The 21,603-nt window shown below is 55.4% G+C and overlaps 1 pseudogene; it reads right to left on the bottom strand.

The window, feature by feature from the left end:
- Window positions 1-3,015: 3,015 nt before the first annotated feature.
- On the bottom strand, window positions 3,016-3,540 carry LOC144291222 (large ribosomal subunit protein uL22 pseudogene; annotated as a pseudogene).
- Window positions 3,541-21,603: the final 18,063 nt, after the last annotated feature.

Here is a 21,603-nt window from a genome sequence, read left to right as displayed (position 1 = left end):
TTTGAGACTCTCCATTCGCCAATCCACCGAACCCAGTCTGGATTGTGCTTTTGAAGTTCTTCGTGGGTTTGGTGCCCCGCCCTCCATCCGCAGTGCCACCATCCGGCTGCTGCAGGCCACACCTGCTGGCGGCCTCCTCGTGGGCCTCCTGCCCAGGTCTTCTCCAGACCATATTTCCTGTCCTACAATCCTGGGGTCATAGTGGACCTCTGTACTCAGACTCAAGTCTGATGACTCTCAGGTCCGGGAGGCACCACGGTGATTCCTGTAACCAATATGCTGGTCCTGCTCTTTTCAAAAAGCCTCCAACAGTTCCTTCTCTCAGGGAACAAGGCAAAGCCCTACATGACCAGCCCCAGAGTGATTCTGCACCCCGCCGCACCCCGACACTTTCAGACACACTTAACTCCTCTTCCTTCCCTCTATTCATTCTTTGCCAGCCCTACCCGCCTCCTGGTTGAATTTGGAACCTTCCAGGAACATCCCCACCCCCTCCCAGGCATGCGTCCTGTGCCTTCTGCCTGAAACCCTCTCCCTTAGACAGTTGGTGAGGTTCCCTCCTCCCCCCTACCTGCTGGCTCAACTCCACACCCTATCTGAAACCACAGGTACTGCCCTGGCCCCTGAGCTCCCTTACTCTTGCCCTCCAAGGCACCCATCACCTTTGCACAGGATATTTTGAATCCAAGTGTGACTCCCCTCTCCAGTGAGGACAGGGGTCTTCTGTCTGCTGGGACATAGTAGGAGCTCGAGAAGCATCTAGAAAGGATGAATGAATGAATGAATGAATGAATGAATGACTCTTTTCCCAATCTCCCAATGAAAACCTGGGGCCCATCATTTCCTTCTTACCTCTGTGACCACTCGATGCTCAGCGGATCCTAAAGCAGACTCAAGTGGAGACAGAGTGTCCACCTGACCTTGGGTGGGGACGACGGCCAATGCCGCCTCCCCGAGCCTGGCTTTTCCGCCCGGTGCCCTCAGCCTCGCGCGGGTTCTGGCCGCGCCAACGGGCTGAGCAGAAGAGAGAGGGAGGCTACAGCAGAGTAGGGACGGGGTCCCCAAGAGGGGGTGCCCACGGAGGGGCTTGGAATTGGTAGGGATGGGGGCAGGAGGACCACGGCAAGGGCACTAGAGTGATGTTTAATTTAAAGAAAGATGCTGAAAAATACAAAAAATAAAAAATAAAAAAAAATAAAGATGCTGGGTCCCCTGGGTGGCTGAGCAGTTGAGCATCTGCCTTCAGCTCAGGTCCTGGGATCGAGGGCCGCATCGGGTTCCCCGGGGGAGCCTGCTTCTCCCACTGCCTGTGTCTCTGTATCTCTCATGAATAAATACATAAAATTAAAAAAAATAAACAAAGACAGATGCTTTGGAATCTCTCCCACCTGAGCCTCGCAAGGGCACAATAGGAAGGGCAGAAATGAAACTTCTCATTTGGGGGCTTGGCCCGCCCAGCTGGGCTTTCCACTGCCTTCCCACCTGGGCACGTGGACTTCCCATCGCCCTTCCCCAGCGTGCAGATTACTACGTTTTGCTGCCGAAATATTAACATGCGTAATTGTGCTGGGCTGTGTTGTGAGGTCTCGTTGCGGCGTGCTGTCCTGGATTCCCGGGGGCCTCACGGACCGGGCCATCCCTGTGCGCGGACTCTCTCAAATCGGTGCCTTCTGGACTTTGACCCTCGGCTGGTCCAGGTTTGCGGATAGAGGGTGTGGATCCGGGGGTACCCCCTGTGGCAGGGAGACGGGAGCCCTCATGGCCCTGGAGCCGCGCGGCCTGGCTTCAGCAAGCAGGTACTGGCTGCGTGGTCTTGGCAAACCCTGTAACCTCCTGGACCCTCTGTTTCTTCTTCGTCTGTAAAACCTCCAGAAGGTGTGGGTTGTGAGGTCGGAAACAAAGGACCTCTTTGGTTTTTCTTGTCAGGACCAAGGCCTGGCTGATCCCAGCTTCCCTTACATGCCTGTCTAGTGTGGATTTTGGGAAACAGCTCGGAGGGGCATCGCCTTCTGCCCCACAGGGAAATTCTCAAAACCCCGAGGGTTGGTCTTTGCTTTTGGCAACTGTAGGCAACGACCACCACCACCCCCGACCCGCCGAGGGTGTATAGGTTAGCGCAGGGCCCTGGACGGGAGCTGGGCCCTTCCGAGTGTGACAATAACTGGAACAGCCTTGCTTCTGCACCGGTGTCCTCAGGCTTCCTTGTCCCAGCGACGTCGAGGTACGCGGTGAGGAGGACGATGTTTTCCTGACCCCTTCTGCAGCGGGGGAAGCCTCTCCAGTGATGACATGGGAAGAAGCCAGGCCTCCCGGAGGCAGGCCACATATCACATGGGGCTTCAGACAAACTGAAGCCAACACTGGATTTTACCAGGGTGCATCTTCCAGGACTTGGGGGGTCCACCCGAGGGCCCCACAATGAGATTCATGAAATATTAGAGACCTTGAAATTTCCTGCAAGAGTCCCGCGAGCAGAAGAGCAAGTCATATGAGCACCCGAGCACCTCCCCAGGTTTATAAAATTTTATCATTTTGCCCGATTTTCTTCAGATTTTTTTTTTTTAAAGAAACAAAGTGATACAGACCCAATCGGAGTCCCCTGTGTACCCCTTTCCTGATTTCCCCCTTTCCCCTTCTCCGTGAGTTTGGTTATTATTCCCAGGCATGTTTTTCTATTATTAATACAAATATTGTCTCCATAAATAATTATGCTATTGCATACGTTGTTGAAGTTTAGTATCATATAGCACAGTGTTTGATTCTATGATAATAAGTTATATGTGCGTGTAAATATATATGTATACACATTGGAGACAGAGCAGCACAGAGGGCCCGGCGCAACTTACCTTCTTTCGTTGTTCAATATTATGCTCCGTTGGTTTGCCCGACGTTGCTACACAGAGCTAGACTTCAGTCACCTGGACTCTATAGAACATTCTCTGGTGTTAGCACATGGCAAGCAATTGATGCTTTCCTCTCTCTCTCTCTGTTTTTTTTTGGATTTTATTTTTATTTTTACTCCCGGGCCATAAGTTTTTGTTTCTTCAGTTTCTTCTGTGCAACCTCCTCTTCTGGTTCAGGAACAATCTGCTCTTTTTCAGTAAGAATCATCTCGATGTGGCAGGGAGGGCTCATGTGTGGGTTAATCCGGCCGTGAGCCCTGTAAGTTCTATGTCGCATCTCGGGGGCTTGGTTCACCTGGATGTGCTCAATGACCAGAGAATCTACACCTAAAAGTTCAGCATTACTCTCTGCGTCTTTAAGCATGTGCAGTAAAAACTCAGCCCTCTTCTTGGGCCACCGACCCCGTGTCCAGCCCCGCTGCTGGGCCTGCGCACACCCACCAACTCCACCATTGTAGCGACGCAATCGCACACGCTGCTTCTGCAAAGTGCCACCTTTCAGAAGCTTGGTGGCCTTTTGGATATGCACACCCTCGATGGCCTGGGCACTTTCACACGTGTCCTCAAAGCAAACACGAAGATTTGAACCTTTGCACGATTTTGTAGGGTTTTCTGAGTCTAGTGAGTAGCGAACCATTTTCGGAGGTCACCTCAGGCCGCTCCGGGGAACAGCGATGCCTTCCTCTGTTGACGGGCATTTAGACTGTTGCGAGTTTCTGCCATTAGAAACAATACTTTTTTAAAAATGATTTTATTTATTTATTTGAGACAGAGAGAGAGAGAGAGAGAGCGTGCACAAGCAGGGGGAGGGAAGGGCAGAGGGAGCAGCAGGCCCCCCGCTGAGCAGGGAGCCCGATCCCAGGGCCCTGGGATCGTGAGCAGAGCTGAAGGCAGCTGCTCAACCGACTGGGCCCCCCCAGTGCCCCCAGACAATAGGTAAGGGTCGGTCTTCACGGTGTCCTCCCACCATTGCCAGAGCTTCCCAGTAGCTCCCTCGGCTCCGGCACCTCGGGGTGGCACTCGGCTCAGCGCCCCACCAACGTGCAGCCCAGCCTCAGGCCCAGGCTGTGGCCACCCTGTCGGCCGAGCAACAGTGGCCCTGGCTCCCACCCTTGCCACGGTCCCGGGGTCCTGTAGGGTACGGGGGACCCTCCCCGCCGCTGCCGGGCCCCTGGCCTTGAACCCTCCAGTCCCCAGGGCCCAGCAGCAGCCGAAGGAGGTCGGGGAGCACGAGGGGACAGCGGGGCCTTGTTCCCTCTGCAGCCCTCCTGCCTTGCACACCCAGTTCCCACAGGCCCAGCTCCCGGCTCAGCGGCAGGACCGTCCTGGGGCCTCGGGGTGACGCCCTCCCGGCTCCCTCCTGTCTGTGGGGCTCCCCAATGCACCCCCTCATGCACCCAGCGCTCATCACCCCCTAGCGAACTGGGCCGCGCCACCCCTCTCCTTCCCTGAACCCTGCACTCCTTGAGGAAACAACTAGAATCTGGGAATCCTACTATCCTGCAGAAAGCTGTGCCCACAAGAAGGGGACAACGGGGCCCAGCAGGGTGACATGGGCCCCCGGCTACAGGGGTCCCAGCCCCAGCCCCAGCCCTGCTGAGGGGCTCCCTGCACACGGCCCAGACCGTTGGCTCCCAACGGCTGCCCCACCTCCCCTTCTTCCCCTCCACTCCTCCACCCCTTCTAAGCCTCCTGGAGCCACACAGGCCCAGGGCTGGGCCCAGGGGTTAAAGGTGACCAGGCCGCCCCAGGGGCGCCAGCACTTGAGAACCTCAGTCCCCTGAGGCCCGGGCAGGGGGGCTGCAGGTCACCAGTGGGGCCAGGTGCCTACCCGAGGCTCTGCCAAGGGGTCTCTGTGTGAGGGGAGGCCCGGCCTTACCTGGGGAGGTCCGGGCTGCGGGGGAGGGGGGGAGAGGCCTGTCTTAGAGCGGCGCGCCCCCTCCACCTGCAGAGTCGGGGCTGACCCTGGGCTGGGTGGCCCCGGGCCCTTGGCTCTCCTGGCCAGCCTCTGCCCCAGCACAAGAGAGGAGGGGACGGTGGGGAGGTGGGGAGGGTGGGGCAGTTTCTCCCCCAGAGAGCCCGGGGGAGGAGGGGAGGGCAGGGAAGCAGCTGGGGCTGCAGGCCCGGGAGTGTGGGTGGCCCGGCCAGTGTCCCCAGGCCTCTGGTGCCCGGTCCCCTGGGATGCCTGCACCTGCTCTCTTATCCCCGGGGCTGGGGCCACCCGGGGCCTTGGCATTGGGTGCCCTTCCCACTCGGTGCCTGCGGAGTGGCCTCCTTTGGGCAGATGGGGACCCGCAGGCTCAGAGAGGCCAGAGAGGGAGGGCCCCCGCGTGCCCCCAGCCGCTGTCCCCCGCGGCCCTGCACGCCCCCCCTGCTGGGTCCCCTCTCTGAGCCACTTCTCTGCCCCAGGCCCTTTGTGAGCCCCCTGAAGTCCCTCCCACTTCAGCCACCTGCCTCAGCCTCGGGAGGGTCTGTTCCTGACCTGCTCTCTCCTGTACAGCGCTGTCCGGGGACAATGGGAACCCCCCCGCAGCCGGCTGCAGTGTTCGCAGGGCGCCAGGATGTTCTGGGGTGGGGGCCGGGCCGAGTCTGAACCTGCCCCGAGCCTCCTCCTGGTTGTTGGTGCCAAGAGACCCACGAAGTGCCGGTTGAACATTCAGATTCCTGGCCCCGGATATTGATATTGAGTCCGTTGGGCTGGGGCACTTCACTCCGTTGTCTGCATTGATTCTTTTTTTTTTTTTTTTAATTTTTTTTGAGCAGGTGCGCACATGCATGCACACGTGACCAGGCACGGGGTGGGGGGGTGGCGGGGAGCAGAGGGAGGGGGAGAGAGAGAGGCAGAGAGGCCGACTCCCCACTGAGCACAGGGGTGGGGGGCTCGATCTCACCACCCGGAGATCCTGATCCGAGCCCAAATCAAGAGCAGGTTGCTTATCCCACTGAGCCCCCCGGGCGCCCCTGCAATGATTCTGATGGGGGGGGCACAGTTTGAGGAACAGCGCTGTGCGATTCTGGTGTGGATTTGGGCACCTTGCTGGGCCTCTGGGGGATTATTCTGGGGTACCCCTCAAGTCAGAGCCCTGATGGTTGCTGCGTTGCTCAGAGCCATGGTGGGACCCGAGGGCAGGGACAGAGGTGACAGAGGGAGCTTGTGGGTGTCCTGCGGCCTTGGCCGGAGTGGCCGGAAGGGCAGGCTGCTGCCGGCGGAGGCCTCTTGGGGGCCTAGGGCCACCGTAACAAAACACCATGAACGAAGTGGCTCGAAACAACAGACATGTGTTGTCTCAGTTCTGGGGGCCACGAGTCCAAAATCTCGGTGTCAACAGGGCCAAGCTCCTCCCCAAGGTGCTGGGGAAGAACCTTCCCTTGCTGCCTGCAGCTTCTTGGTGTTCCTGTGCTTTCTTGAAGCATGACTCCAATCTCTGTCCCTGTCACCGCCCGGCTTCCCGCTCCCCATGTCACTCCACTTATAAAGACCCTGTCGCGTTGGATTTAATGCCCACCCTATTCTTCTGGGGTGACTTCATCTTCACCGTCAACTAATCACCTCTATTAGAGAGGACCCTATTTCCAGGTATGGTCACACTCCCAGGTCCTGACTAGAGGTAGGACTTCAGTAAATCTTTTTTTTTTTTTTTTTCGGTCGGGGGCAAGAGGGGTGGCACACAGTTCAACTCTCAGCCCAGGAGATCATTTTGATGCCTTTACTTGGGATGTGTACACATGGAGGAATTTTCCCTCTGCTCACAAATGGGGATCAGTCAGCACTAAATAGCCTAACGTGTCATCGTAGGCACATAGCACAAGCCTAGGTTTTCATAAAAAGGTCGGAGGAACCATTTCCAGATACAAGTCGCCTTCCCTCCTGACAAAGAACTTCCCCGTGACAGCAGGGGGATGAAAGCAGGAGCTGGGGTGGCAGGTGTCAGCCCCGTGGAGGCACACACCTGCCGGGGGAAGGAGGAAGAAGACATAAAGGAGGTGACGTGAAAAAAAAAAAAAAAAAAGGAGGTGACGTAGAGGCGCCCGGGTGGCTCAGTCTGTTGGGCGTCTGCCTTCAGCTCGGGCCATGATCCTGGGGTCCTGGGACCGAGCCCCGAGTCGGGCTTCCTGCTCAGTGGGGAGTCTGTTTCTCCCTCTCCCCTGGCCTGCTGCTCCCCTTGCTTGTGTTCTCGCTCTGTGTCAAATAAATAAATAAAAACTTAAAAAAAAAAAAAAGAAGAAGGTGATGTAAAACGTTCCTAGAGGCTGACTCAAACCCCCCTCATTTATTCTCGCCAACCCCCCGGGCACTGGGGGTTCAGATCACACAAACTGTGTGAACTTGGACAGGTCACTTAGACTCTGGGCTTCAGGTTGGCTTGGGGTTTTCATCGTAAGAGGGACCGATAACGCATGAGGCCTAGTGTGCAAGGTCTCCTGGGGCTGTGAGAGAAGCTCAGTGGGAGGGGAGGAGGTTACCAAGTAGGCATCCAGAACGAATTCTGATCCCATCCTCCACCCCTTTCTCTCTCTGGGTCCCTCCTTGCCTTCTCGGGGGAACCATAAGGCATCGGGGTAACGATCTTCAGGTGCTCCCCCGAGGGGAAGGCCATCTTCTGGGAAATCTGGCCGTGTTAGTGTGTGGGCAGTGGGCACCAGCTGGATATGTCATCCTAAGCTCGCGGTGGCAGCAAACACGGGCAAGGTCATGCTGTTGGCTTCCTTTTACAGTGGAAGAAACAGAAGCACACTGTTCTCATCCCCATCTTGATCCAGTTCAACCTGGTATGTGCCGGCTTTTCGTGGTTGAACGACTATGGGAGCATCGGCCCGAGAGCATGACACCCAAGTGGCGTCACAGCCAGTGGCTCGCCCTGGTCTAAGCTCCCTGTCCTTACCCAGAGAGTGTGCAACTCAAGAGTGAGTGCAAGTTAGGGGCAGGAGTTGTCAGCCCCTGCTGGCTATCCCGGAGAAATACTAGGAAGTGCACCAATATTAATCGAAAGGTGATCCAATGCAAGACTTCATGTACGGGGCGCCTGGGTGGGCGGTCGGTTGAGCGTCCGACTCTCGATTTGGCTCAGGTCATGATCTCATGGGTCGGGGGATCGAGCCCCACATCGGGCTCCATGCTCAGCAGGAGATTGAGACTGTCATGAGATTGTCTCTCCTTCTCCCTCTGCCCCTCCCCCTATTCTCTCTCTCTCTAAAATAAATAAAATTTAAAAACAGAACAAACAAAACTTGATCTATAAGTAAAATCAGAAGGCCGGGGACGTGTTCAGGTCTCCTTCACCCTATCTCTTTGTTCTTTGCCATGTTTCCTCGGGATCATTGGCAGGCGGTGAATAGATCGCTACCTCCGTATAGATTGCTCTAGAATCCCATTGCTCTTTCTGGAACCCTATGGATGTGAAAATAAGTCCACTCATAAAGCCATTTGGGCGCTTTGGGATCTTCCAAATACGGTGCAGAACAGTTGATGGCGGCACAGCTCTGGAGCTGTCAAGGGGCAAGGCCCCTCCCTCTCCCTTCTGTCACCGGATCTTGTTGCCATGGTGATGGGAGACTGGGGAGGCGACTAAGAGCATCACCATGATATACAGGAACTTTAAAATCTTGGTGGAAGTGTGACAGCTTCTTTCATCTCTGGGCCTTCCTTGGCCCAGGACATGCCGAGATAAGGGGTGGCGGGCATGAGGAGCTGGTGTTCCTTGGGACCAGAATTCCAGTTTGCAACATAAAGAGTTCTAGGGGCGTCTGGGTGGCTCAGTCAGTTAGGAGTGTGACTTGGGCTCAGGCCCAGATTGCAGGGTCCTTGGAGGGAGCCTCACATTGGGCTCCTCGGTCAGCGGGGAGTCTGCGTGTCCCCTTTCTCTTTCTCCGCCCCCTCCCGCTTGTGCTCTCTCTCTCTCTCTCAAATAAATAAATAAATAAATAAACAAACAAACAAACAAATAAATAAATAAATAAATAAAATCTTGAAATAAAAAAGGTCTGGAGCCAGACCGTGGTGTGGTTGCCCAGCAATACGAATGCATTTTGTACAGTTCAGCTGTGCTCTTAAAAACGATTAAGATGGTAGATTTTCCGTTGTGCATATTTTACCACAATTTTAAAAATAACTCTGATATCTGGCAGCTTGGGATGCTCTGCGGGCAAGGTCAGGCACCCCAGAGGAGCTTTGTTCCGTCTGGGCGAAGGGGAGCCCTTCACTCATTCATTCAATCCCAATCCACTCGGTCAGCACATACTGAGCACCTGCTGTTTGCTAGACAGCGTGCTCGTGGTGGTGGGTCCAAGAGTGACCCACGCGGAGAAGCTTCCCGCCCTCATGGAGTCTCCACGAGGAAAGGAAGCAGGGGAGCAGACGAAAGAGGACTAACTGAACGAACAACGAACGAACGAGACGGGTCCAGGCTGGTAGCGGCTGGAGGAAAGGTCAGGGTGAAGAGAGGAGACCGCAGGGTGCGGCCAGGAGGAGGGGGCCCACCAGGCAGACGCGGGCCGGCAGTCCCAGGGGAGGACAGCTCAGACAGGGGCACAGGGAGAAGATGCAGCCCAGGGCCAGGAACCACATGGCATGGGGATGTAGCCCCTTCCCACTGCTAGGGGGAGTGGGTCTGGGACTCGGGCCAGACGGGCAACGGGGCAGCATTCCCGGGGTGCTCACCTGCTGGCACATGCCCTTGGGATGGTGCCTTTCATGGGAGGGGACGGAGGGAGGAGGGAGGGAGGAGGGAGGGAGGAGGGAGGAGGGAAGGGAGGAAGAAAGGTGAGAGCAGAGGAAGGAGGGAGGTAGGGAAGGAGGGAGGAAGGGGAGGGAGGGAGGGGAGGGAGGGTGGGAGGGAGGAGGAAAGGGAGGAAAGAGGGGGGAGGGGAGGAGGGAGGGAGAGAGAGTGGGAAGGAGGGAAGGGAGGAGAGAGGGAGGGACGGAAGGAGGGAGGGAGGGAAGGAAGGAGGGGAGGAGGGGAGGAAAGAAGGAAGGGAAGAAGAGGAGAAGAAGGAGGGATGAAGGGAGGGAGGGAGAGAAGGAAGCGGGGAGGAAGGGGGGGAAGGGGGGAGGAAGGGGGGAGGAAGGGGGGAGGAAGGACACAATACCAGGAGAGCGGGGGAACCGGGCCTCCTTACCCATGGTTGCTGGGAGCACGGAAGGGCGCAGTCAGTAGGGGCCATAGTTCGGTAGCTTCTCCAAAAAGTAAAAATGGAATTACTCTGTGATCCAGCAGTCTACACCCGAAAGACCTGGAAGCAAGGCCCTGAAGAGGGGTCTGTACCCCGAGCTCATAGCAGCGTCGTCCCGTGGCCAGGAGGTGGGAGCTGCCCAGTGTCCCCAGCGCCGCCGGAGGAGGGAGGGGAGGAGGTGGGGGGAGGCCTGGGGAGGGTTACTGCTCCCCGGGGATGGGGCGCGTGCGTAAAATGGAACACTTATTATTCAGCCTTGGGAAGGAAGGGAATTCTGGCCCACGCTCGCCGTGAAGGAACCTCGAGACCCCGATGTTCGGAGACCCAGCGGCCAAGGGGCAAACGAGGCAAGGGTCGGCTCCTGGGAGTGGGCCCCGGGCGGGGGAATGCGGAGCCAGGGAGTCCCTGGGGTGGCCAGGCCGCGGGGAGACGGGTCACGGCTCATGCACGGGACTCCAGCGCGGGGACGTGAGATGTGGTCACAGAGGGTGGTGACCTCCCCGCGACAACTTGACCGTGGTTAAGCCGCCAAATTGAATGTAGGCGCATTTTACCACAATTCACAGAGATGGGCCGCCTCGCCAGCTCTCGAAACAGGCAGAAACAGGCACTCGTTGCTGCTCCCATCTTACAGGAGAGCACACTGAGGCAGGAAGAAGTCAGGGACTTTCTTAAGAGCACACAGGCCAGCGGGACGAGCTGGCACTGAAATCCGGGCAGTGGGCTGGGCCGGTACCGCGGCCTATCCCGGCTCCATTCAGGCCTCCGCTCCAGGCCGCCCGCACCCACGCAGCCGCTGCCCCCGCCCAGCACACCCCCAGCCGTGCCACCCTACCCCGCTTTGGTTTTCCCTCCTCGCACTTGTTGGGACACTTGTTATACTTATTGGGTTACATTTTTAAAATTTATTTTATTTATTATTTATTTATTTATTTACTTATTTATTTTAAGATTTTATTTATTTATTCATGAGAGACACAGAGAGAGAGGCAGAGACACAGGCAGAGGGAGAAGCAGGCTCCACGCAGGGAGCCCGATGCAGGACTCGATCCCGGGACTCCAGGATCACGCCCTGGGCCAAAGGCAGGCGCTAAACCGCTGAGCCACCCAGAGATCACTATTTAATTTTAGAGGGAAAGAGAAGGAGAGGGTGGGGGCAGAGGGAGAGGGAGAGGGCCCCGGCTGGCCCCACACCCAGCACAGAGCCCGATGTGGGGCCCGATCTTGAGACCCTGAGGTCGTGACCGCAGCCAAAATCAAGGGTCAGATGCTCACTCCCCCCTCTGGTTGCTCTTCAGCGTCTGTCCCCCGGCTCCGTGATGGCAGGGGGTTCACCTTCTTGTTACCTGCAGGTGCCAGGCCCGGAGCGGGTGACCTGTGCATACTTGCGGAGTGAATGAACCAAACATGTATCATATGCACCGGATGCTGAAATGATAATATGTCCGTGAATTCTCATCCCCGGCTGCAGGGCTCGTGGTCCGGTGGGAGACGGGCAAGCACGCAGACACCCGCAGTCCTGTGTGCCCAGCGCCAGGACAGCATGGCCTGGGTGGGAGGCAGGAAGGCTTCCCGGAGGAGGGGCAGCCCCTGGGCTCAGTTCTGCAGAATGACTTGGGGATGTCCAGGTGACGAAGAGGAGGAAGGGCTTTCTAGGCAGAGGGAACGGCATGTACAAAGGCCCGGGGGCAGAAACCCACCTTTCGAGAGCCCGTGAGTTGGTGCATGGGAGGGGGGAGGGCGGAGGCTGGGGTCTTCGCAAGGACCCCCTGGTGGGTCTGGAGAACTGTTCCTCGCTGTCGCTTTTCTGCTTTCCTTATATGGACAGCTCAGCTTATATGGGACCCACTTCCAGCTGGGCAGGGCCTGGACTTCCGTCAGCGACGTTCAGAGCCCTCCGCATACGGACCTCGCCCCCGAGGCGCCCAGACATTTATCAAGCACCCCTACCCGGTGTCTGAGTCTTGGTTTGCCCCTGCAGTGGGGGCCCCACACCAGTGAGGACGGCTGGCGGGGGCCTCCGGGGGGCGGGACGGGCGCCCAAGGGCCAGCCCAGGCCAGCCGGTGGCTCTTCCTCCCAGCGCTCTCGAACCGTTGCATGCGCCGTGGCTCACGCTCTCTGGGCTTCCATCACCTGGCCAGGCGGTGACGAGGGCACCTGGGTGTTCCTGATACAACCGGGGATCTGGGCCCATCCTGCAGCCGGTCCTCCTGGGACGATGTGCGCGGCTTTTCTGGCCCAGAGGTGCCAGGGACAGCTGCGTCGTGCATGCATGTGGCACACACAGCAGAGCCGTGGGGGTGTCGGGGGAGCGGGGGTGTGTAAAGGAGACTTTTTTTTAAAAGATTTATTTATCTTAGAGTGAGAGAGAGAGTGGGGGGAGGGCAAGGGGAGAGAAGCCCCAGAGGCTCCCCGCTGAGCGTGGGGCTCGATCCCGTGACCCGGGAGATCATGACCTGAGCTGAACCAAGAGTCGGACGCTCCACCCACGGAGCCCCCCGGGCGCCCCACAGGTGAGACTTGGACACTGAACATGCCTCTTCTCAAGCGGAGTCGGAGGGCAGGGGTTGGGGCCTTAGCATCAGAAGGGGATGGGAGAGTGAATCCCACCTCGCAGCCCGGGACAGTAACCCCCCCCGCCCCCCCCCCCCCCCCCCCCCCCGGCATCTCAGCGACACAAGGGTGTTTCTGTGGCTGAAAACTCCCCACCCGCAGCCCAGGGAGGGACGAGGTGAGGGACGAGGTCGGCGCCCCGGGCTTCTGGCCCCGATGCGTTATTTCTCTGCAGGGACTGTGGGTGCCTTGGGTGTGAGTGTGAGTGAGTGTGTGTGTGTGTGTGTGTGTGTGGCAGGCTGGGCCGCGGGCGCGACAATGACAGACAGTCTGACTTCCGGGGACACTGAAAGCCCCACACTGGCCTTCCTGGGCCAGGAGCCATCAGAGCACTGTGGTTTATTCAGGGCACGAGCTCTTAGTCATGGTCAGCTCTGGGGGGGGTTGGGTAACCCGGGGTGACCCAGGACCAGGCCCCGGGGTAACTGTGTCATTTGTTCGCTCCTTCACTTAAACAGAAGTACAGTGGCTTTGCTTGCAGAGCTGTGAGCGGAAGGGTCCACTTGTATCTGCTGGAAAGTAACTTTTCAATGGCTTTTTTTATATACCTACTGACTTCACTCCTAATGTTATCCAGGGGGCCCCTGGGGCCCCCAATTATTGACACACTCCATCCTTCATCCAAACAGAAACCAGGCTCTCAGAACACCTGGGGGGCTCAGCGGTGGAGCATCTGCCTTGGGCCCAGGGCGTGACCCAGGGTCCTGGGATCAAGTCCCGCCTCGGGTTCCCTGCATGGAGCCTGCGTCTCCCTCGGCCCGTGTCTCTGCCTCCCTCTCTCTGTGTCTCATGAATAAATAAATAAAATCTTAAAAAAATAGGAAGGGTACAGATGGGAGATTAAAAGTGCAGAATCGACAAGGTTTGGCGGCTGATTGCAGGTGGGGGGTAACCTAGACTCAGAAGTGAGACACGAGCCTGGACTTGGCCGTGCTGAGGTCACGGGGGTGCCTGACAGGAGTAGCTTCTGGACAGTGGTGGGAACAAGGGTAGTTTGGGGTCAGTTCAGGGGAGAGGGAGAGAACAGGAAGTGCAGGGGTTGCTTCCAGGTTAGCAGGGTTCGGGATGGAGGCAGAGGACGGCCACTGGAGGCTGCTGGAGGTCAAAGGGGGGTTTATGTGAAGTTGGGGGTGTTAGAGCACACTCAGATGCCCATCTGGTGATGGGAAGAAACCGAAGAGGGAGGGAACTGAAGGGCCCAGCAATGAGGAGACCCCTGCGGGGTGAGCCGGTAGGCCGGCCCAGAAGGAACATAGGGGTCACCCAGTGGGAGGGAGAAGGGAGGCTGGTGCGCGGGCAGAGGCTGGGAAGAGCATCTTTCTGTTGGTGCAGATCTCCTCAGTGCCATAGGTGGTGGCACGGGGGAGCTGAGGAGGAGGGCGGCCCTACAGACACCCAAGGCCCTGCCACAGCGACCATTGCAGGTCAGGGAGCACCGTGGTGGCTCTGACCCCGCAGAGCCCCTGCAGCCCCTGTTACCAGTCCGGGTGGTGACTATAGTGGACACATTTGTCCTCCACCCGGATGGGAAAAGGGGGGGGGCCTGTAGGTCTGTCTCCCAGGACCTCACTGCATCGATGGTGTTCAGTGGATCCCCCAGGAAGAGTTTGCTGGGTGAATGAATGATGAAGCACCAGCCACCTGTTACAGGTAACTTGATGGACCCCATGAGGGATGAGAAATGACTAGGAAACACTTCCTTCCCTCAAAGACCCTACAACCTGTTGGAAGAATAACTGTGTTGATTTGAGCTTAAAAACCCCATGTGAGCGATTCTGAACCCAACCAAGAGCAGAGGTGAGGTGCCCTTTGGAGGGCAGGTTGTCGTTCCTTCCTCCCCGAGCCAATGGAAGAGGGAGAGAGGGGCTGCCGCAGGCTCTCTGGCGGCTTCCTTCCTGCTAGGTTTGGGGGCTCCCGTGGGGCATCCTGGTCTGATGGGGGGCGGTGGGGGAAGGGGCATGGGACTCCTGCCTTGACTTTCCTCCGTAACTGGTTATATCTTTTCTTTGTTGAGATCTGCAAGTCAGGGGTAGGTCAAAAGGAAAAATGTGCCCCCCGTCTTACATTCAGGAACAAAGCACTGTTTATAGTTTGGGGTAGTTCTAATCTTTTCCTTGTTCAGGACGAGACAAAATCTTTATTGTTGTTTTTGTTTTGTGCACGGGGTTATTCGTCGGCATCACAGGAGCCAGGGGTGGGCCTGGAGTAGAAAGCGGCAAAGATAGAGAAAGGAAGGAAGCGTTGCCGCGGGTCCCCGTGACCGGGCCCTGTGTTTGCTCTGTGTCTTCCTTGCTGCTTCCCTTCCCTCTTCGGTTTCTGACGTTAAAGAAAGAAAAAGAAAGAAAACTCCGAAGTTTTTTCTCCCTGTGCGGTGTCCAGACAAGGAGACACGAGTAGGTCAATACATGAATCCAGATAAAAAGAAGGAGGAGAAAAATGATCGCAATCCCCGGGTCGGTTTCGGAGCCCATCTGCATCCATCTGTCTCATTCCTTCCCTTCCTTCTCTGGTTCTTTTTCTTTCTTCCTTCTTAGTTTTCTTTCTTTCTTTCTTTTTTTAAATAAAAATTTTATTTATTTATTCATGAGAGACAGAGAGAGAGAGAGGCAGAGACACAGCAGGCTCCCTGCAGGGAGCCGGATGTGGGGCTCGATTCCAGGAGCCCGGGATCACACCCTGAGCTGAAGGCAGACGCTCAACCGCTGAGCCACCCAGGCGCCCCCCGGCTTGACTGTTTCTTAATGTCTCTATCTTTATATATGATACATGATTAAAACCGAGTTCTTACCCCCTTCAGCTCACAGGCTAGTGTGGGGGGTGGACATGCAAATAGGCCATTCGGATTCTGTGCCATGAGGGCAGTGATAAGCGCAGGTGGTAAGGGGAGCTCGGACAGCCGGTGCCCAAACTGGCCTGGCTTGTGCAACCAGGTCAGGGAGGGCCTCCTGGAAGAGGTGACATCTTGGCCCCGCAGGAAGGTCTGTGGAGAGGTAATTTAGGTTTTGTAAAGAGGTTTAGTTCCAAGGTCAGGGGGAGAGGGGAGGTCAGCTTAGCCTCTAGGTTTACTCTGGAGGCCTGAGCCTTCAAAACTCTCCCGTTTCTTCATTTTCCCTTCTTCTTCTGGCACAGCATTAGAGCTCATCTGAGGGCCTGACCAGAGAGGTCCAGAGGGCAATGTGGACCAGTGGTTTCCCCCAGTAGAACCTCGATGCCTCAGGGCCCCTGGGGGGCTCAGCAGTTGAGTATCTGCCTTGGGCTCAGGGCACGATCCTGGGGTCCTGGGATCGAGTCCCGCATCGGGCTCCCTGCATGGAGCCTGCTTCTCCCTCTGCCTGTGTCTCTGCCTCTCTCTGTGTCTCTCGTGGAGAAATAAATAAAGCATTAAAAAAAGAAAAGAAAAGAAAAAAGAAAAGAAAAGAAAAGAAAAGAAAGAAAAGAACCTCAATGCTTTTACTGATATCTACCAAAATAACTCCCAAATGTCCCCAAATGTCTCAGATCCTTCATTGGTGCCCCAAGTTTCTGGGCTGAAGCGGGGAGAGGGGGCAGAGTGGGATAAAATCAGCCCAAGCAGCATTGTTCAGAATGACCCCGAAAACATGGATTGCAGACTGATGGGTGTCCTTATCACTACTTGCCCTAGAGTTTGCCTCCGCGTCCCCACAGGCTATGACCACTGTGTTCCAGCGTGTAAGAGCCTTTATTGTGCTGCGTGCATCGTGCCAGCTGGCTGGGTCACTCATGTAGCTCTTCACTGTGACCCAGTTTGGGGCTCTTCAAAGGACACTCAACAACTATCCAGGCATGTGTTGTGGCAGTGACTTTTTCGGGCTTGCTTTCAAGCGGGATCATCCTTAGCCGTGTGCCTTGGAAATGCATGGTAGGAAAGCCAGTGTCTGGACAGCATGCACGAGAAAAGGAGCAGGATGTCCTCATGGACGGCTCTGCAGATCCTGAGATTCGGGGCCTGCTACTGACTTGACTCAAATTGAATTAAATTGGTGCCTCAGCCTGGAAAAGAGGGATGATGAAGCCTACGGGTTAGATCGTGTCACCTGTCACAAACCCAGAGGGACTTGGAAAGGGCTTCTACTCCTAGTTTCCCGGCGATGATACTGCTGGAAATCAGCAGGATTTGTCCAAGGCCACAACACAACTTTGAAAGTCACGGTTGAAAGTCATGGTCTTGGGGCACCTTGATGGCTTGGTCGGTTAAGCAGCTGCCTTCGGCTCAAGTCATGGTCCCAGGGTCCTGGGATCGAGCCCCATGTTGGGTTCCTTGCTCACTGGGGAGTCTGCTTCTCCTTCTCCCTCTATGTGCTCTCTCTCCCCCTCTCTCGAATAAATAAATAAATAAATAAATAAATAAATAAATCTTTAAAAAAAAGAAACTCATGATCTTTTGACCTCTAGTCCCTTCCTCCAGCCAAATTTAAATATCTTCTCTCATCGTCATCTTTAACATCATCAAAAAGATAACAGCAATGATATGGTAGGAGCAACTGTTTACTTGGTTCCTGCCCGTTGCTGCGGGGTGTTTTATACACGCAGCCTTTGGAAGCATTTTGACTGAATATCTTCAAGACAGATGGCCGGGGTTCCTGTCTTTATATTAGGGACCAATTTTTCAGACATAGCATGTTTTTGAATCTGTCATGGAGAAACTGGGTTGAAAATACCCATTCAACACATATTTATCAAGTTTCAACTCCAGGTCAAGGCCCTGAGGAAGGTCATGGTCTAGTGAGAATGAATAGCCAGCAGGCAGGTGGTTACCACCCAACAGACCAAGTACATGACGGAGCTAATCACAGGGTGGGGTCACTTGGGAGCACAGCTGAGGAGTATCTAGACTGGGAGGGGTGGCCAAGAGATGTACCTGAACTTACCCTTGAGGAAATCCACCAGATGAAGGGAGCTGGGTGGATGGAGAAGTGGTGATGGTGTTGGGAGCCATAAGGACATTCCAGGAAAAGGAATTGGCACCTGTAAAAGCATGGCGACCTGTGCCATTTGTGCACCCCCATGCAATGACACTGGGTCCTTGGAGGTTTGGGATGAATATTGGTTGGATGAGTGAGTGATCAGATGCATATTTGATTTGATTTGAAGACTGATTCCCTCAGGCCAAGGTTTTCTCTGCTCCCTGAGCTGTTCTGCATTTGATGTGGTTGGGGTTGTCTGTGTGCGTGCTCGGCTGATCCAGGAAGGCTCGGGTTGCTTGGTCCCAGTTGAATCTGGGACAGGAAGGGCTTAGCCAACCTTTTTCAGCTGAATATTAATGTTAATTGACATCTGAATGTTGGAGGGAAAATACCTGCAAAACCAGTCCCAGGTATTTCCTGAAGCTTGGGGTGGGGTTGGGTATTGCAGAGTTATTGCCTTTGACTGGTGTCAGCCCAGGGAAGGGATGTGAGTGTAGGCCACACGTAACCACTGCCAGCTTGGCTTCTTGATGAGCCTCTCACCTGGCTTCCCCTGCACCTGGAGTGGGGCCTGGCTTGCCTGTCTCCTCTCTCTCTGCCTCCCTCCTGTGCTCATCCCACCAGGTCATCACAGCCACGCCACGCAGCGAGTGCAGTAGACAAAGAAACTTGGTCTTGGAGAGCCAACAAGACCCCACGGGGCCACTCGGCTGCTGAACAGCACAGCTGGCCTTCGAGCCATGACCACCTTCTTTCCTGAGCGTGTTCTCCTGGTAGCCAACCCCTACTTCTCCTTTTCAAACCCCAGCTGCGCCCCTGCTGAACACAGGGCAGCCTTTCTCACAGTCAGTGAGGTTTTCATTTATTTATCTGCTTGCTTGCTTATTGTCTTTTATCCCTCTGGAACACAGCCCTCCTGAGAGCTGGGACCTGTCTACCTCATTCAGTGGTACATCCCCAGGGCCTCACATTGTTCCAGGCACACAGACCTCCTCTAGTAAGTCTTGAAGGAAGGGATTTTGGATTTCTTTTGTTTTTTTGTTGTTGTTGTTGTTTTTTGTTGTTTTTTTAATATGTATATATATTAATATTTTATTTATTTATTCATGAAAGACACAGAGAGAGGAGCAGGGACACAGGCAGAGGGAGAGGTAGGCTCCTTGAAGGGAGCCTGATCCGGGACTCCTTCCCCAGACCTGGGATCAGGACCTGAGCTGAAGGCAGATGCTTGACTGCTGAGCCACCCAGGAGTCCCTCTTTTTTATTTTCTTGCTGAATCTTTCATACCTGGGATGGTACATGTAATAAATTCTTGTTGAGTGAATCCATGAATAAGAAACAAATGCTGAAGTTCAGGGAAGTTAGTCTTCCTTGTGGGAAACTCACCGTTGATTGAGGGAGGGAGACAGGCCTTAGTGATTCTTGTTGACAGACCATGCGGCCACATGGTGTCGGTGCTAAGATGTTGACAGGTGACAGGTGTTTCTCTGGAGGCTCAAGATGAGGCAGAGAACAAGGCAGACAAAATGCCTGCCCACCAGGAGCTTATGTTTTACTGGAGTCGTGTGAATTGTGTCAGTCATGGCTTGGGAAAGGGACCAGTACCCCCTCCCCTGACAGCAGCTGGGCCACGGGTCAGTGAGTGAACAGAGATTTGTTGAGACCCCCTGAGGACAGAGCCTCTGCTGGATGCCCATTGCATACAGACTGAAGGCCAGGACTGTGAGGAGCAGCTGGAGAGATGAGAGACCCCCATTCACTGGAGGACACCTGGGTGCTAGCAGATGTCAAGGAGCAGAGCGGATGGAATGTTCTGGAAGTTAGGGTGTGCGGGTCAAAGGTGGGGAGAACACTGGACGAAGCATGTGGGTTTGGAGTCAGGTGCCAGGATTTAAGGCCCCTTATTAGCTCCATGATCTTGGGTGCTTGACTCCACCCTTCTGAGACTTAGATTCTCCATCTGAAAAAATGAGAGCAACAATCCCTTCTGGGTTGTGAGACAGATTCAAGGCAACACACGTGTCAAGCCCCTAATACCTGGGAGCACATGGGAGTTGCTCAGTAAGCCTGGCTGGTGTTCAGAAGTCAGGTCGCCCTAGCACATTCTCTGCTAGGGCGAGTGTAGGGGCCAGTGCATGTGGGGCTGGTGAGCAGCACCCACCAGAAAATTCTGATTAGTTAAGCACTTAACCACCCATTTGGCACCGAAATTTTCATAATAGAGCATATCGTGGCATAGCCTCAGGTTCATTAGGGTTCGCACATGGGGAGGTTTTGATTAAAGGTCATTTCGTTCTCTAGCTCCGCGAGTGAAAGTCCGTGAGCCCTTGGGAAACCCACTCTCTGCAGGACGGCAGCTATGGGCTGGGCATGGGCCTGGAGGAAGAGACAGGTAGTAGATAAACCACACTGCAGATGGTGGGAAGTGCTTTGAAGGGAAGCTACATGGTGGAGGAGGAGAGAAATGAAAAGCAGGCGGTGTGCTGCTAGGGTGGCCAGGGAAGGCTTCTGGGTAGGGCCCAGATTCCCAGTGCAGATTCCCAGCTCACGGCACATACGGGGGCGGATGAGGGGAAGTGTGTGACAGCAATGATTCAGCAAATGCCAGTGCCCTGGGACTCCATGGGGTCAGTGGAGCAGACAGCCTCCCAACATGTGAACATCAAGTATTCAACGTTTGAGCTCCTTGTGTTGGATGAGGAGGAAGATGGGGAGCCATGGGGGTATCAGGGTCAAGCTCATTCCAGCTCAGCCAGGGCAGGAAGCACAAAAACCATGAGATGGGAACGTGCTTGACATGTTTAAGGAGCAGAGAAGGCGGCAGCGTGCCAGGATGGCTGGGAGATGGGCAGGGGTGGCAGGGGTGAGGCTCGGATCTCAATACCTTTTAGACCATGGGAAGGACTTCGAGTTTGTTCCCAGCAGGGTGAGAGCCATGGAGGGTTGGGGGTTTCAGAAAGGCTCATTCCAGCTGCTGCCTGGAGAGTAGTCAGGGCACAGGGTGAGCTGCTGGACGGGAGTGGAAGCAGGGAGGCCAGTTAGGAATGGTTGTGGTGGTCCCCACGGGGCTCATGGTGGTGGGGAGCAGGTGGTAGCAGTGGAGCAGGTGACAGGTGGGACGTGAACTCAGGCAAATACCTCCAGCAGGCGTGGGGGGATGGATGGTGCTGGGTAGGCCTGGTTGGGGTTGGTGCCCTTTGTTGGTGACGGGGTTGGCTGTCACAGAACACTAGAGTTGTGTAAATGCAAAGCCCAGTCTCCGATGCTTTACTCCTGCTGTCTGAGCCACTTGCCCTTTGGTGACTCTGTGACATATCAGAGGTCCCCCACCTTTTGAGCCTCCTCCAAAGAAGTGACTAGTATTTGTTGGTTCTGGCTGCCATAACAAGTGCCACAGTGGGTGGCTCAAGCAACCGAAATGTGTCGTCTCATGGTTCTGAGGCCTAGAAGTCTGAGATCAAGGTGGAAGCATTACTGGTTCCTTCTGATGGCCACACCTCTCTCCTTGGCTCCTAGATGGTCGTCTTCTCCTTGCTCCTCCATCTTCCTTCTGTGTATGTCTGTGTCCAAATCTCCTCTTCTTGTAAAGACACCAGTCGCATTGGATTAGGGACATGCTAATGACTTCATTTCAGTTTAGTTACCTCTTTACAGACCCTATGGCTTTAAAATGTGGCTACAGATGTCTCCCCATATGGCTGTATTCTGAGGCACTGAAGGTTAGGACTTTGACAAAGGAATTTTGGGTGGGACTCAAGTCATCCCATAATAATGACCCATGGGCCCTGGGATAGGGTTTGGTGCTGGTTTGTTTTGGTTTATCTCAGTCTCCAAGAGTCTAGGAGAACATTCCTCCACCTTGGGCTCCTTTCCTGTAGACTTGCTCCTCCAGTCGCCTGGATCTCCATTTCTACCTCTTTCCCTGCTTGGAAACTGCCCCCCCCCCCCCCCAGAAGCAACCTGAGGTTGCTGGAAGCTGGATATTGTTTCT

This window comes from Canis aureus, chromosome 2 (assembly GCF_053574225.1).
Source record: "Canis aureus isolate CA01 chromosome 2, VMU_Caureus_v.1.0, whole genome shotgun sequence".
Taxonomy (NCBI): Eukaryota; Metazoa; Chordata; class Mammalia; order Carnivora; family Canidae; genus Canis; species Canis aureus.
Note: the sequence above shows the minus strand (reverse complement) of the source record. Positions and strands in the feature narration are given on the sequence as shown.